The sequence below is a fragment of the Bos javanicus genome, chromosome 10 (assembly GCF_032452875.1).
Source record: "Bos javanicus breed banteng chromosome 10, ARS-OSU_banteng_1.0, whole genome shotgun sequence".
Lineage (NCBI taxonomy): Eukaryota > Metazoa > Chordata > Mammalia > Artiodactyla > Bovidae > Bos > Bos javanicus.
This window is the reverse complement of record NC_083877.1, coordinates 11,831,845-11,845,341: the sequence shown is the minus strand read 5'-3', so window position 1 is coordinate 11,845,341 and position 13,497 is coordinate 11,831,845. Positions and strand designations below refer to the sequence as shown.

At 41.3% G+C, this 13,497-nt stretch overlaps 1 protein-coding gene across 1 annotated transcript in view; it reads right to left on the bottom strand.

Moving 5' to 3' along the window:
* The window catches only part of ANKDD1A (ankyrin repeat and death domain containing 1A), a 55,418-nt gene that overhangs the window by 41,084 nt on the left and 837 nt on the right, over window positions 1-13,497 (bottom strand).

Here is a 13,497-nt window from a genome sequence, read left to right as displayed (position 1 = left end):
TGAAACTAACAAATATGTTGAGAGGCAAGGAGGGAAAGAAAAGAAAGAAAGAATAGATATGCAGAGTTAAATAGAGGTAGATGAAGATTTATATACGTTAAAGATTAACTGCAAAGGGAAAACAACGGTAGGAAAAGCAAACAAAGGAATAAATGTAAAAAAAATAATAGGCTTAAAAAATTAAAAATTAAAGTTAAGAAAAGAGAAAAGGAAAAAAAGAGGAAAACTCCACAGAACTGCAAAAGCTTAACGCAGGGGCAGAAGTTTATGACAATAATGAAAAATGTGACCGAGGGGGGAAAAAAATAAAGCTTAACTGGATTTCTTAGTGCCAATAAAATTGACAACTACAACAGAGGGGGGAAGAAAAAGAAAAAAAAAATCCAAAAGAATCTACAGAACAAGTCAAAATATAAGAATAAATGTTTGTCTTGAGTCACTTCTGTCAGAGTACTTTCCCGCACTGGGAGTCACAGTCCACCTTACCTCCCTAGGATGCCCTCCAACACTGCTGATCTCTGGACCCACTGTGGGGACAGCTCAGGTTCTAATCTGGTCCTACTCCTGTGTGTTCTTGCCTCCAATGTCCACAGCTGTCAGAGCTAGTGCATTTTCTTTTGTGGGAGCTCTCAATGACCTTTTATATTTTCCATAGACACAGAGTCTGCTTAGTTGATCGTGTGGTTTTAATCTGCAGCTTGTACAACTGGTGAGAAGGTTTTGGGTCTTCTTCCTTAGCTATACTGCCCTTGGGTTTCAGGGGTGGTTTTATTTCCACCTCTACATGTGGGTCATCCACTGGGGTTTAGCTCCTGAGGCTGCCCTAGAGGGCTTGGGTTTGCCCCTGTAAGGGCCAGGTGTGGAGATGGTGCAACTGCTTGGGTCACAGGGGTTCTGGCAGCACCAGGTACTCAGGAGGGTTGGCAGCTAGGGTAGTAGCAAATATAGTGCTCTAGAAGGGTATGACAACCAGTATTGGCCAATACGCTCCAGTATTCTTGCCTGGGGAACCCCCTCTCTGAGACAGAAGCCTGCAGGCCACAGTCTACAGAGTCGCAGAGTCAGACAAGGCCTGCAGTGACTCTGCGCCCAGAGACATGAGATTTTTTATTTTTTTGCCTGTGGCAGTTTTGCCCCTGTGAGAGTTAAGCATTAAGGTGGTGCAACTGCTTGGCTTGCGGGGACCCTGGCGGCGCCAAGTGTGCAGGGACATGGACTGCCTCTGCCGCAGGAGTTATGGCCCTATCAGAGGCTTTTTTCGAGCCTCTTGTAGCTGGTGATCAGAAAGCCTCTTTGGCCAGTCTTTCTTCGTAGCCCCACCCGTTTAGGCACTTACAGGGCTCCCTTGCCTGGGGTCCGTCTCAGTTGTTCAGTGTGTCAGGCACGTGGAGGGACCCCCCTGACTGGGGTCCTACTCTGTAGATCGGCGTGTCAGGCACTGAAAGGGGCACCTTAGGTGGAGTCCTAGTCTGTAGTTCAGTGGTCAGGTGTTTGATGGGCCAGCCTCTCTATTGTTGATGCTGGCATGTGGAGAGAGAGAGGCTATGGTGTTGGCTCCACCCCTTACGTGTGACTCAGCAGTATCTCCTTGCTTCCATGGCTGCCTGGTTTTCCTCCACTGCCATTTCCCAAGACGATTTCCTCCCTCACATCCCCTTGATCTGTCCCGCTGCGTTCAACAGCAGCCCTCACCCAGGAATTGCTCCACAATTCCTAAACTCCAACTCCCAGCCACTGCCCCTTCCAGGAGACCCACATCCCCCTGCCCCACCTCACCCCGGTGAATGTATGGCTGCTGCAAGGACTGTCTGATTCTCATTCCATTTAGGCTGCCACAGATGAGCTGTTTCACTCTCAGCCTTAAATGTTTCTCCTTTGACTCAGACAATTGCCCCATGTGGGGATTGGACCCCTGCTTCAGTTCCCCACCCGCCCAGGGCAGGTCCGGTCCTACTAACACTCCTGTTTTTCCCCCTAGTTGCTTTTTTCTACCGAGTTTTGCGTGGTTCTATATATTCTTTTCCATGGGTCAGGTTCTCCTGTCTGCTCTCAGCTGGTGTTCTGCATGCACTTCTGTGTCTGAAAGTGTATTCCTGATGTATCCATGGAGAAAGATGTACTCCACATCCACCTACTCCTTTGCCATCTTGTTCTCTCCCATGTCTCTGCTTTAAAACATCGAGCCTAGATATCTTAAAGACAAGATCTTTTGGATCTCTTCAGGTAATGCATGCATGGGAACATGATGATCCACAATTTCCCAAAATATACTGAAGGAACTCTGAAGTAAAATAATCTATACTTTGATTCTGCCGGGTGCAAAACGGCTTTCCTGGTCTCCTCAGGAAGCCATATTTTTGCACAGTCTAAAAATATTATACCACCCTTATCACTTAGAGAATGATGGAAACCCTCCCAAAGTCCAAGTTTCCAGAAACCAGCCAAGGGCCAGCTATGCAAGCAGGTCTGTGTAATAATAGCAGGCTCAGGCCTGTTTTGTTAGCTCTTTTCTACACACAACTTTTCTAAGATGAAAGAGAAGCATCATTCTAAACTGATATTGTATATACATAAAATATAAAAGAATAATCCGATAAACTATTAAAACGAATAAAAGTTTACAAGTATGGCTTAAAATAAAAGCAATATAAGTCAACAACATTTTTATGTACCAGAAGCTCTACAAAAACAAGCCAAATAAAGGTCCTGTTTGCAATAACATGCATACAGCCTGGAAATAGTCTTAACAAGGTACATAGTGATGTTATGAAGAAAAAAATGCATATTATATTAAAAATATAAAGTAAGACTTGGAAAAGTGACCAGTTAATTTTCCTAGTTATATTCCTAGTTAGAAAGACTGAATATGAAAAGAACTAATTTATAGGTTTAATCAAAATGTCTACCGCTCTGAATTACTTCTTTAAAAGAACAGTAATTTTTGCCCACATTGACAAAATGATCGTAAAGTTCACTTGGAGAATAAAAAAGGAAGAAAGTACTGAACAAAAATTAGTTGTGAGAGGATCAATTCTATTCTATTTTAATCATATAAAGATATGGTAATTAAAACAATGTGATGTATGACAAAGAAAACCCTCAATTAATGAAAACCCCCAAAATAGATCTTACTATATACATGACAAAGAATGCATCTCAAATCAATGAGGAAGAGAAAGATTAATCAAAATAGAATGTAGGATAACTGTTTAACAATTTGGAACACACTAATCTAAGCCCTAATTAGTCTTTAGAGAAAACCAAGCATGTCTTATCTTTTTATTATCTCCAATGGCCATCATATGACCAAATTAAAACCCAAGGTATGTGTTTGGCTTTGTAAAGTATTTACAGTTACAGTTTATATGCAGCTCTCTATGTAAAAAAAAAAAAAAGTTAAAATATGAGAGTAGACAGTCCTGGGGAAAAAATCTCCAAGGGTTAATAATCTCTATTATTCGTGTCTGACTCTTTGTGACCCATGGACTGTAGCTCCCCAGGATCCTCTGTCCGTGGAATTCTCCAGACAAGAATACTGGAGTGTGTTGCCATGCCCTCCTCCAAGGGATCTTCCCAACCCAGGGTCGATCCTGTGTCTTATGTCTCCTGTATTGGCAGGTGGGTTCTTTACCACTAGCGCCACCTGGGAAGCCCCGTGTAATACTGCACAGCAGACTAAACTGGAAGGACATATTTCAGATTAGAAACAGGAGTCATATTAAAGTGATATGATTATGGAAAATTATTACTTTTAAATTAAAAAATTATAATTAATTAAAGCTAGATTTTCCTCACTACTTCCAAATGAGTTCTTTTAAATGACACAAAAATTTAACTTCAAAACTCTTAACAAAATCTGACAGACCTGATTTATTTACATTTCTCCTCTAGAGGGAGCAGAAGTACTTGAAATACATTCTCTCCAAACCCATCTAGCTCGCTGTAGTCTTGGAATTGCAAGCAACTTAGTCGCCCAGTCATGTCCAACTCTTTGCGACCCCACGGACCATAGCCCGCCAGTCTTCACTGTCCATGGGATTCTCCAGGCAAGAATACTGGAGTGGGTTGCCATGCTCTCCTCCAGGGGATCTTCCCAACCCAGGTATCGAACCCAGGTCTCCCGCATTGCAGGCGGATTCTTTACAGTCTAAGCCATCAGGGAAGCTCAAGCACTTTCCCTTATTGACTACATAGCCAAATAGCCCCAGTTGATCTATTGCTTATAGGAAGAGTGTATAAATGCTTACTGTTTCTCTTTAGCTACCAATTGTCAAAGTAAAAAGTCAATTTACAAGCCATCTCAATGGTGACTTATGAGTTCTTTCTATCTTGATCTTTATATAGACACATGAATTTTTATAATTCAGTTTGATTCAAATCTACTAAATATTTTCCTTTTTTTTTTTTTTTTTTTTGTTCAAATTGTTTCAACTTTGGGCAGTGGCTGGATTCCCTATTTTTTGAACTTAGATTTACAGATAATGTTCCCGCCTCTGGACACCATCCCATGCCTTAATTTGTGCTTAATAATTTTTTGCTAATGTTCTTTTCTATCATCAATTTAGGTGAAATCTTTATTATACATATTTCCATGTGTTTTTGTCTAATATAAACAACTTCTTGCCTTTTAATTTTCAACTTAATTCATGACCATAAAAAGTATTTATCCCTGGCCTACCAAATAAGTAGTTTGTTGTTTGCTTTTTTTTTTTTTTCCAGTTTTTAAACTTTTATTGTTTTTATCCCTCCCACTGTCATTGTCTTCACAGAGGGTAGTCAGGAGCCAGGGAATGATAGGTCTTCTATGCAAAGTGGAAGAATTTAGACTTTAATCTGAAGGCAGTGGGGAAACAGTGACTAGTTATAAACAGGGGAGCATCATGATCACGTCTCCTTTTTGCAAGGATCACTCAGGCCATAATATAAATAACTGAACAGAGGTGAACAGAGCTAGAGTCTGGAAAACCTGTGAGAAGACTCCTAACCTACAGTCATTCAAGCTAGTTACATAGTTTTTTTTATTTCCCAGTGCAGATAAAAGTTATGTCTATACTATTTTATACTCTATTAAATGTGAAATAGTATTATGTCTAAAAAAGTGTACATACCTTTATTTAAAACTACATTACTGCTAAAAAAAAAAAAGTGCTAGCCATCACCTGAGGCTTCAGCAAGTCATACTGTTTTGCTGTTAGAGGATCTCTACCTGATGTTGATGGCTCATGACTGATCATGGCAGTGGTTGCTGAGGTTGGGTTGGCTGTGGCATTTTTTAAAATAAGACAACAGTGAAGTTTGCCATACTGATGGACTCTTCTTTTCACAAATGACTTCTCTGTAGTATGCAGGGCTGATAGCATTTTATTCACCGTAGAATTTCTTTCGAAACTGGAATCAATTCTCTCAGACTCTGCTGCAACTTTATTAACTAAAGTTAGGCAATATTCTACATCCTTTGTTATCATTTCAACTATCTTCACACCATCTTTACCAAGAGCAGATTACATCTCAAGAAACCATTTTCTTTGTTCATTCATAAGAAGCAACTCCTTATCCATTCAGGTGTTTTGGTTTTTTTTTTTTTTTTTTACCTTTTTATTTTATATTGGGAATAGTGGTAGCTCAGAGAGTAAAAATCCACCTGAAATGCGGGAGACCTGGGTTTGATCCCTGGATTGGGAAGATTCCCTAGAGAAGGGAATGGCAACCCACTCCAGTATTCTTGCCTGGAGAATCCCATGGACAGAGGAGCCTGGGGGGCTGCAGTCCATGGGGTCACAAAGAGTTGGACATGACTGACCGCTTAAGCACAGCAGCACATAGTTGATTAACAATATTGTGTTAGTTTCAGGTGTATAGCAAAGTGATTCAGCTATACATATACATGCATCTATTCTTTTTCAAATTCGTTTCCCATTTAGTCTGTTACAAAGTATTGAGCGGTGTTCCCCGTGCTATACACTGGGTCCTTGTTGGTTATTATCATGAGATTGCAGCAGTTCAGTCACATCTTCAGGCTCCACTTCCAATTCTAGTTCTCTTGCTATTTCTCCACATCTGTAGTCACTTCCTCCACTGAAGCTTTCCTCAAAATCATCCATGAGGGTTGGAATCAATTTCTTCCAAACTTCTATTAAGGTTGATAATTTGACCTCTTCCCATGAATCACGAATGTTCTTAAAATAAACCATGTTGCAAACAGATGTGCTGCTTTGATGATTTATTGTTCCATTTATAGAGCACAGGCATAGTACACAATTATTATGGATTCTTAAGAATTCTTATGGAAATTCTTAAGAAAAATCCCTAGTATTTCTGGAATGATAAATGAGCACTAACTTCAACCAAAAGTCACCAGTGGCATGAATTCAGGCATGAATTCCTAAAAATACAGCCTGTCCTTTGAAGCTTTGAAACCAGGCATTGACTTCTCTCCATCTGTGAATGTCCTGGATGGCATCTTCCTTCAATATAAGGCTATTTTGTCTACGCTGAAAATCACTGTTTAGTGTAGCCACCTTCATTAATGATCTTAGCTAGATCTTCTATCAGATCTTAGCTGCTGCTGCTGCTAAGTCGCTTCAGTCGTGTCCGACTCTGTGCAACCCCATAGACAGCAGCCCACTAGGCTCCTGCGTCCATGGGATTTCCCAGGCAAGAGTACTGGAGTGGGGTGCCATTGCTTTCTCCGAGACCTTAGCTAGATCTGCTTTATTTTGTACTTTTATGTTATAGAGATGCTTCTTTCCTTAAATCTCCTGAATCAACCCCTGTTAGCTTCAGACTTTTCTTCTGCAGTTTCCTCACCTCTCTCAACCTTCACAGAATGGAAGAGAATTAGGGCCTTTTTCTGGACTAGGCTTTGGCTTAAGAGAATGTTGTGGCTGCTTTGATTTTCTATTTTAGGCAGTAAAATGTCTCCATATCAGCAAATAATGCTGTTTGGCTTTTTATTGTTCATGTGTTTACTGAAGTAGCACTTTTAACTTCCTTAAGAAGTTTTCCTTTTCCTTCACAACTTGGCTGTTTGGCTCAAGAGACCTAGCTTTAGCCTATCTCAGCTTTTGACATGTCTTCCTCACTAAGCTTTGTTTAAACTGAGAGAATTGCAGCTCTTCCTTTCACTTGAACACTTACAGGCCATGACAGGCCATTGCTATTAACTGGCCTAACATCAATAATGCTGTGTCTCAGAATGGGAGGCCCGAGGAGAAGGAGAGAGATAAGGTACCAGCCTGTCAGTAGAGCAGTCCAAACATATACATTTGATCCACTTAGTTCACTGTCTTATATGGGAGCAGTTCGGACCAACCCCAAACAATGACAATAGTAACAGCAAAGATCAGTGATCACAGATCACCATAACAAATAAAATAACAACAAAAAAGCTTGAAATACTATGAGCATCACCAAAATGTGGTACAGATCAAATGCCGTGGGGAAAACAGTGCCAGTAGACTTGCTTGATTCAGGGTTGCCATAAAACTTTGATTTGTTAAAAAAACAAACAAAAAACCCCCAAAAACAAAAACCACAGTATATGTGAATCACAATAAAATGTAGTTTTTACTGAAACATGCCTGCCTTTATAAATGCCAAGCTCCATGGCAGATTGTCTTAATTTGGATCTAAAAGGCCACAATTTCCCAGTTAACGTACTTTCCAACTCCTGGAAGTAATTATGCACTGTTTCTATTTGAAATTGCCCACATCCCTTCTTCCTTTTCTCTTGGACAACCTCCTTCTCCTCTCCATCAATTCTGCCAAAAGAGCTCTTAGCAGGGTCACCAATGGAGTACCTTCTGCAAAAGTCAGTGACCACTTCTCTGCATCCATCAGGTTAAACCCTCAGCAGCACCGGCTCAGCCCATTGCTCCACTCTGTTCATTCAACACATGTTTATCAAGCGCTTGGTAAGAATCGGCCTGCAATGCAGGAGACCCTGGTTCGATTCCTGGGTCGGGAAGATCCGCTAGAGAAGGGATAGGCTACCCACTCCAGTATTATTGGGCTTCTCTGGTGGCTCAGATGGTAAAGAATCCACTTGCAATGTGGGAGACCTGGGTTCGATCCTTGGGTTGGGAAGACCCCCTGGAGAAAGGATAGGCAATCCACCCCAGTATTCTGGCCTGGAGAATTCCATGGACTGTATAATACATGGAGTCGAAAAGAGTCAGACAAGACTGAGCGACTTTCACTTTCACTACTCTCTGGCAGGCACTGTTCTAGTTCCTGGGATGATACATCACTGAATTAAAGTGACCAAGATCCCTTCCTTCTAGGAACTGAAATTCTTTCAGAGGGAGATAGTCAACAAGCAAATGACAAAAAATAACAAAATCACATGGTGTGTTACAAGGCAGTAGGGCTATGGAGAAGAGAAACCACAGAACTCAGCCATGGCCTGTGGAATTCCCCTTTGACACACAGATATCATCATAACAAAACACACCCTATGTAACAAAAAATTTAATAATATCAAATCAAATTGTAGGATATATCTATATATGCCCACATGATAAAATTAACCACATTTTTATCTGCTGTCTTTCTTAAGTCAATACTCTTCCCCCTCCTACTTCTCTTGGATTTGATATGATACTGGAGAGAATAAAAAGTAGAAACTCAGGGGCAGGGGTGGTGGGGATTTACAAGGTCTTAATTTGTTTTAGTTGCAAAATATTCCATTGAACAGATACATCTAACATATTTATATGTCTCTTTTCCTTGACATTTAGGCTGCTGCTGCTGCTGCTAAGTCACTTCAGTCGTGTCCGACTCTGTGCAACCCCATAGACAGCAGCACACCAGGCTCCCCCGTCCCTGGGATTCTCTAGGCAAGAACACTGGAGTAGGTTGCCATTTCCTTCTCCAGACATTTAGGCTAGTTCCTAAGAAAAACATACAAATAATAATGAAAGGAACTTCCTTAGACATAGAACTTCAAGCATTTATCCTTTCAGTTTGGTCATATGAAGAGGAGTATATCTCTGACCTTTCTTATAGAATTGATAGAAAAAGTAATGAGGTAATGTGTACTAAGTCTTTAACAGTTTAAGGAATATAATAAGCCCTTGGGCCTCCCTGGTGGCTAAGTGCCATAGAATTGATGGTTTTGAACTGTGGTGTTAGAGAAGACTCTTCAGAGTCCCTTGGACAGCAAGGAGATCAAACCAGTCAATGCTAAAGGAAATCAGTCCTGAATATTCATTGGAAGGACTGATGCTGAAGCTGAAGCTTCAATACTTTGCCCACCTGATGTGAAGAACTGACATATTGTAAAAGACCCTGATGCTGAGAAGGATTGAAGGCAGGAGGAGAAGGGGACGACAGGATGAGATGGTTGGATGGCATCACCAACTCAATGGACATGAGTTTGAGCAAGCTCTGGGAGTTGGTGACAGACGGGGAAGCCTGGAGTGCTGCAGTCCATGGGGTTGCAAAGAGTTGGACATGATTGAGCGACTGAACTGAACTGAATACATATTTCAGTATAAGGTATTCATTATACTTTAAAAAATTTATTGGACTATAGTTGCTTTACAATATTGTATTAGTTTCTACTGTACAGCAGACTGGATCAGCTATATGTATACATATATTCCCTCTTTTTGGATTTCCTTCCCATTTAAGTCACCACAGAGCACTGAGTAGAGTTCTCTGTGCTGTACAATAGGTTCTTTTACTAATCTCTTTTATACGTAGTATCAAGAGTGTATATGTGTCAACCCCTATCTCTCAATTCATCCCACTTCCCTTTTCCCCTTGGTATCCATACATTTGTTCTCTACATCCATATCTCTATTTCTGCTTTGTAAATAAGATCATCTATATCAGTTTTTTCAGATTCCACATGTGTGCGTCTATGTACAATATTTGTTTTTCTCTTTCTGACTTAAACTTCACTCTGTCTGACAGTCTCTAGGTCCATCCACATCTCCACAAATGACCCAATTTCATTCCTTTTTATAGCTGAGTAATATAGCTGGTTTTAGAAAAGGCAGAGGAACCAGAGATCAAATTGCCAACATCTGCTGGATCATGGAAAAAGCAAGAGAGTTCCAGAAAAACATCTATTTCTGCTTTATTGACTATACCAAAGCCCTTGACTGTGTGGATCACAAGAAACTGTGGAAAACTCTGAAAGAGATGGGAATACCAGACCTCCTGACCTGCCTCTTGAGAAATCTATATGCAGGTCAGGAAGCAACAGTTAGAACTGGACATGGAACAACAGACTGGTTCCAAATAGGAAAAGGAGTACGTCAAGGCTGTATATTGTCACCCTGCTTATTTAACTTCTATGCAGAGTACATCATGAGAAACGCTGGGCTGGATGAAGCACAAGCTGGAATCAAGATTGCCAGGAGAAATATCAATAGCCTCCGATATGCAGATGACACCACCCTTATGGCAGAAAGTGAAGAGGAACTCAAAAGCCTCTTGATGAGAGTGAAAGAGGAGAATGAAAAAGTTGGCTTAAAGCTCAACATTCAGAAAACTAAGATCATGGCATCTGGTCCCATCACTTCATGGCAAATAGATGGGGAAACAGTGGAAACAGTGTCAGACTTTATTTTTTTGGGCTCCAAAATCACAGCAGATGGTGATTGTAGCCATGAAATTAAAAGATGCTTACTCCTTGGAAGGAAAGTTATGACCAACCTAGACAGCATATTCAAAAGCAGAGACATTACTTTGCCAACAAAGGTCGGTAGTCAAGGCTATGGTGTTTCCAGTGGTCATGTATGGATGTGAGAGTTGGACTGAGAAGAAAGCTGAGTGCCGAAGAATTGATGCTTTTGAACTGTGGTGTTGGAGAAGACTCTTGAGAGTCCCTTGGACTGCAAGGAGATCCAACCAGTCCATTCTAAAGGAGATCAGTCCTGGGTGTTCTTTGGAAGGAATGATGCTAAAGGTGAAACTCCAGTACTTTGGCCACCTCATGCGAAGAGTTGACTCATTGGAAAAGACTGATGCTGGCAGGGATTGGGGGCAGGAGGAGAAGGGAACGACAGAGGATGAGATGGCTGGATGGCATCACTGACTCGATGGGACGTGAGTTTGAGTGAACTCCGGGAGTTGGTGATGGACAGGGAGGCCTGGGGTTCTGCGATTCATGGGGTCACAAACAGTCTGACACGACTGAGCGACTGAACTGAACTCAATATTCCATTGTACATATGTACCACATCTTCTTTACCCATTCCTCTGTTGAAAATTTGGAGAAGGCAATGGCACCCCACTCCAGTACTCTTGCCTGGAAAATCCCATGGACGGAGGAGCCTGGAAGGCTGCAGTCCATGGCGTCTCGAAGAGTCGGACATGACTGAGCGACTTCACTTTCACTTTTCACTTTCATGCATTGGAGAAGGAAATGGCAACCCATTCTGGTGTTCTTGCCTGGAGAATCCCAGGGACGGGGGAGCCTGGTGGGCTGCCGTCTATGGGGTCGCACAGAGTCGGACATGACTGAAGCGACTTAGCAGCAGCAGCAGCAGCAGCAGCAGGGAGTTCTATGCTGACTGCCTCAGAGAAAGGACAGTCTTAGCAGAACACAGGCATAAATTCTTAGCTTATGACTTTTAAAAGTCAAGACCTAGATGAGAGGAGATAAGGAAGAGCAGAGTTTCACCACTTCTCCCCTAGTAGTTTCATGGGATATGAATGAGGGAAGGTGAAGTTTAGGAGAACTGGGGAAGCTTAGATGTTAACACGGGGTTTCCTGGATAAGGTTGCTCTGTACCTCTTAGAGATTTGAGGGATCTGAGAGCATAGGAAACCCATGCTTCACTTCTTGGGTAAAAACAGGGCAAGCAGCAGGAAACGAGTGTTCTCTAAGCCTTGTGGTATGTGGTATGGAAAAAGTGAGAATATTTCCCAGGAGCACAAAAGTCATGATGACAGAAAAGGAAGGTTTGATTAGTCTTCAGGTTTCACCCTTTAATCTGTCAACCTCAAGCTGCTGTAAGTTTTAGTTCTAGAATTTCCATTTTGTTCTTTTTTTGTTTTTATAGTTTCCATTTCTCTATTGAGATTCTCCACCTGCCCCCTCACAATTTTCCTTAATGTTGTGAATCAGTCTTGAAGTTAGTTTCTGTTCACTTAATTTTTTTTTTTGATCCTTTAGTTGACTTTTTGCTACGTGTTTATGACTTCCTGGTAATGGTAGTGTCAGAATTGAGCTAGCAATGACACTAGCTGACAGACACCAAGAGTCTATTGTCAAAGCAGTCACTTTAAGTGGGGCAGGGCTCCATGTCATTAGAAATGCTGCCTAATGTGTGATGATTTCCAATTTTCAAATAAGGACAATCTTCTTGATCAGTTTTAAGAAACTGATAAGACCTTCCCATTCATTAAGGAACAGAATGGAAAGAGAATTGAAAACATTAGCATTTAACCCCCTGCCTTCCACCAAGTAGAAGAGTCCTCCAATAATTAATTTTTTTCTAAATAAAAAGCAGCTTCCTTGCATTTCCTGATATAAAGGTAATACATAGAAAAATTCACCAAGACAGAAAGGCATAAAGAAAAAAGTACTACCCAGAGAAATTACCATTAATATTTTGCTGAACATCCTTCTAGATGCTGCTCTGTACAAATACTTATGCATATAATTTTATATGAATGGAATGATTTACATGCTTTTAACTCCACATTATCAGTAAATACAGATACACCTCATCCTTTCTAATGATTTTTTATTGTGTTGCATAGGTGTATCAAAATCTATTAGACCAGTTCTCAATGGTAGGACATTGAGTGCATATCCTTGCACTTGGGGAAGGGAGGAGGCCTGGGAGGGGGATGGATCTGCCTAGGGAACTGGCCGAGTCGGGGGTGGGGGGTGGGTTGGGTTGGACAGGGATGGGAAGCCATTCTGTGGGAGTAAAGGAAAGATTGCCTATGACCCTCCTTACAGAATGTAATTATCCATGCGGGCTTCCCTGGTGGCTCAGAAGGTAAAGAATCCGTCTGCAATGCAGGAGACCTGGGTTGGGAAGATTCCCCTGGAGGAGGACACGGCAACCCACTCCAGTATTCCTGCCTGGAGAATTCCCACGGACAGAGGAGCCTGGCGGGCTACAGTCCATGGGGTGGCAAAGAGTTGGACAGGATTGAGCAACTAAATACAGCACAGCACATGTTGGCTGTCAAACTGATGTTTGTTTTTAACATCAGGTCTTTTTCATGACTGAATAAATGACAGTAGGCAGTAAGAAACTACCAAACCAAATTTGTCATCTCCAGTCTCTGAAACTGTCATCAACCAATAAACTCTACCAGGCATGGGTCGTGGGACTTATTTTATATATATATATATATATATATATATATATATATATATGGCTGAACAACATTTCTCTTTCGCAGCTGAGCTTGGGTAGAGAACAATGTGGTTTTAAGCTGTACCCACAAATTGTACACAATTACAAAGAACTTAAAAAAAATGGTTGCTTAAACAAGTGGTTATCCGTTACCGTGTTGACATAG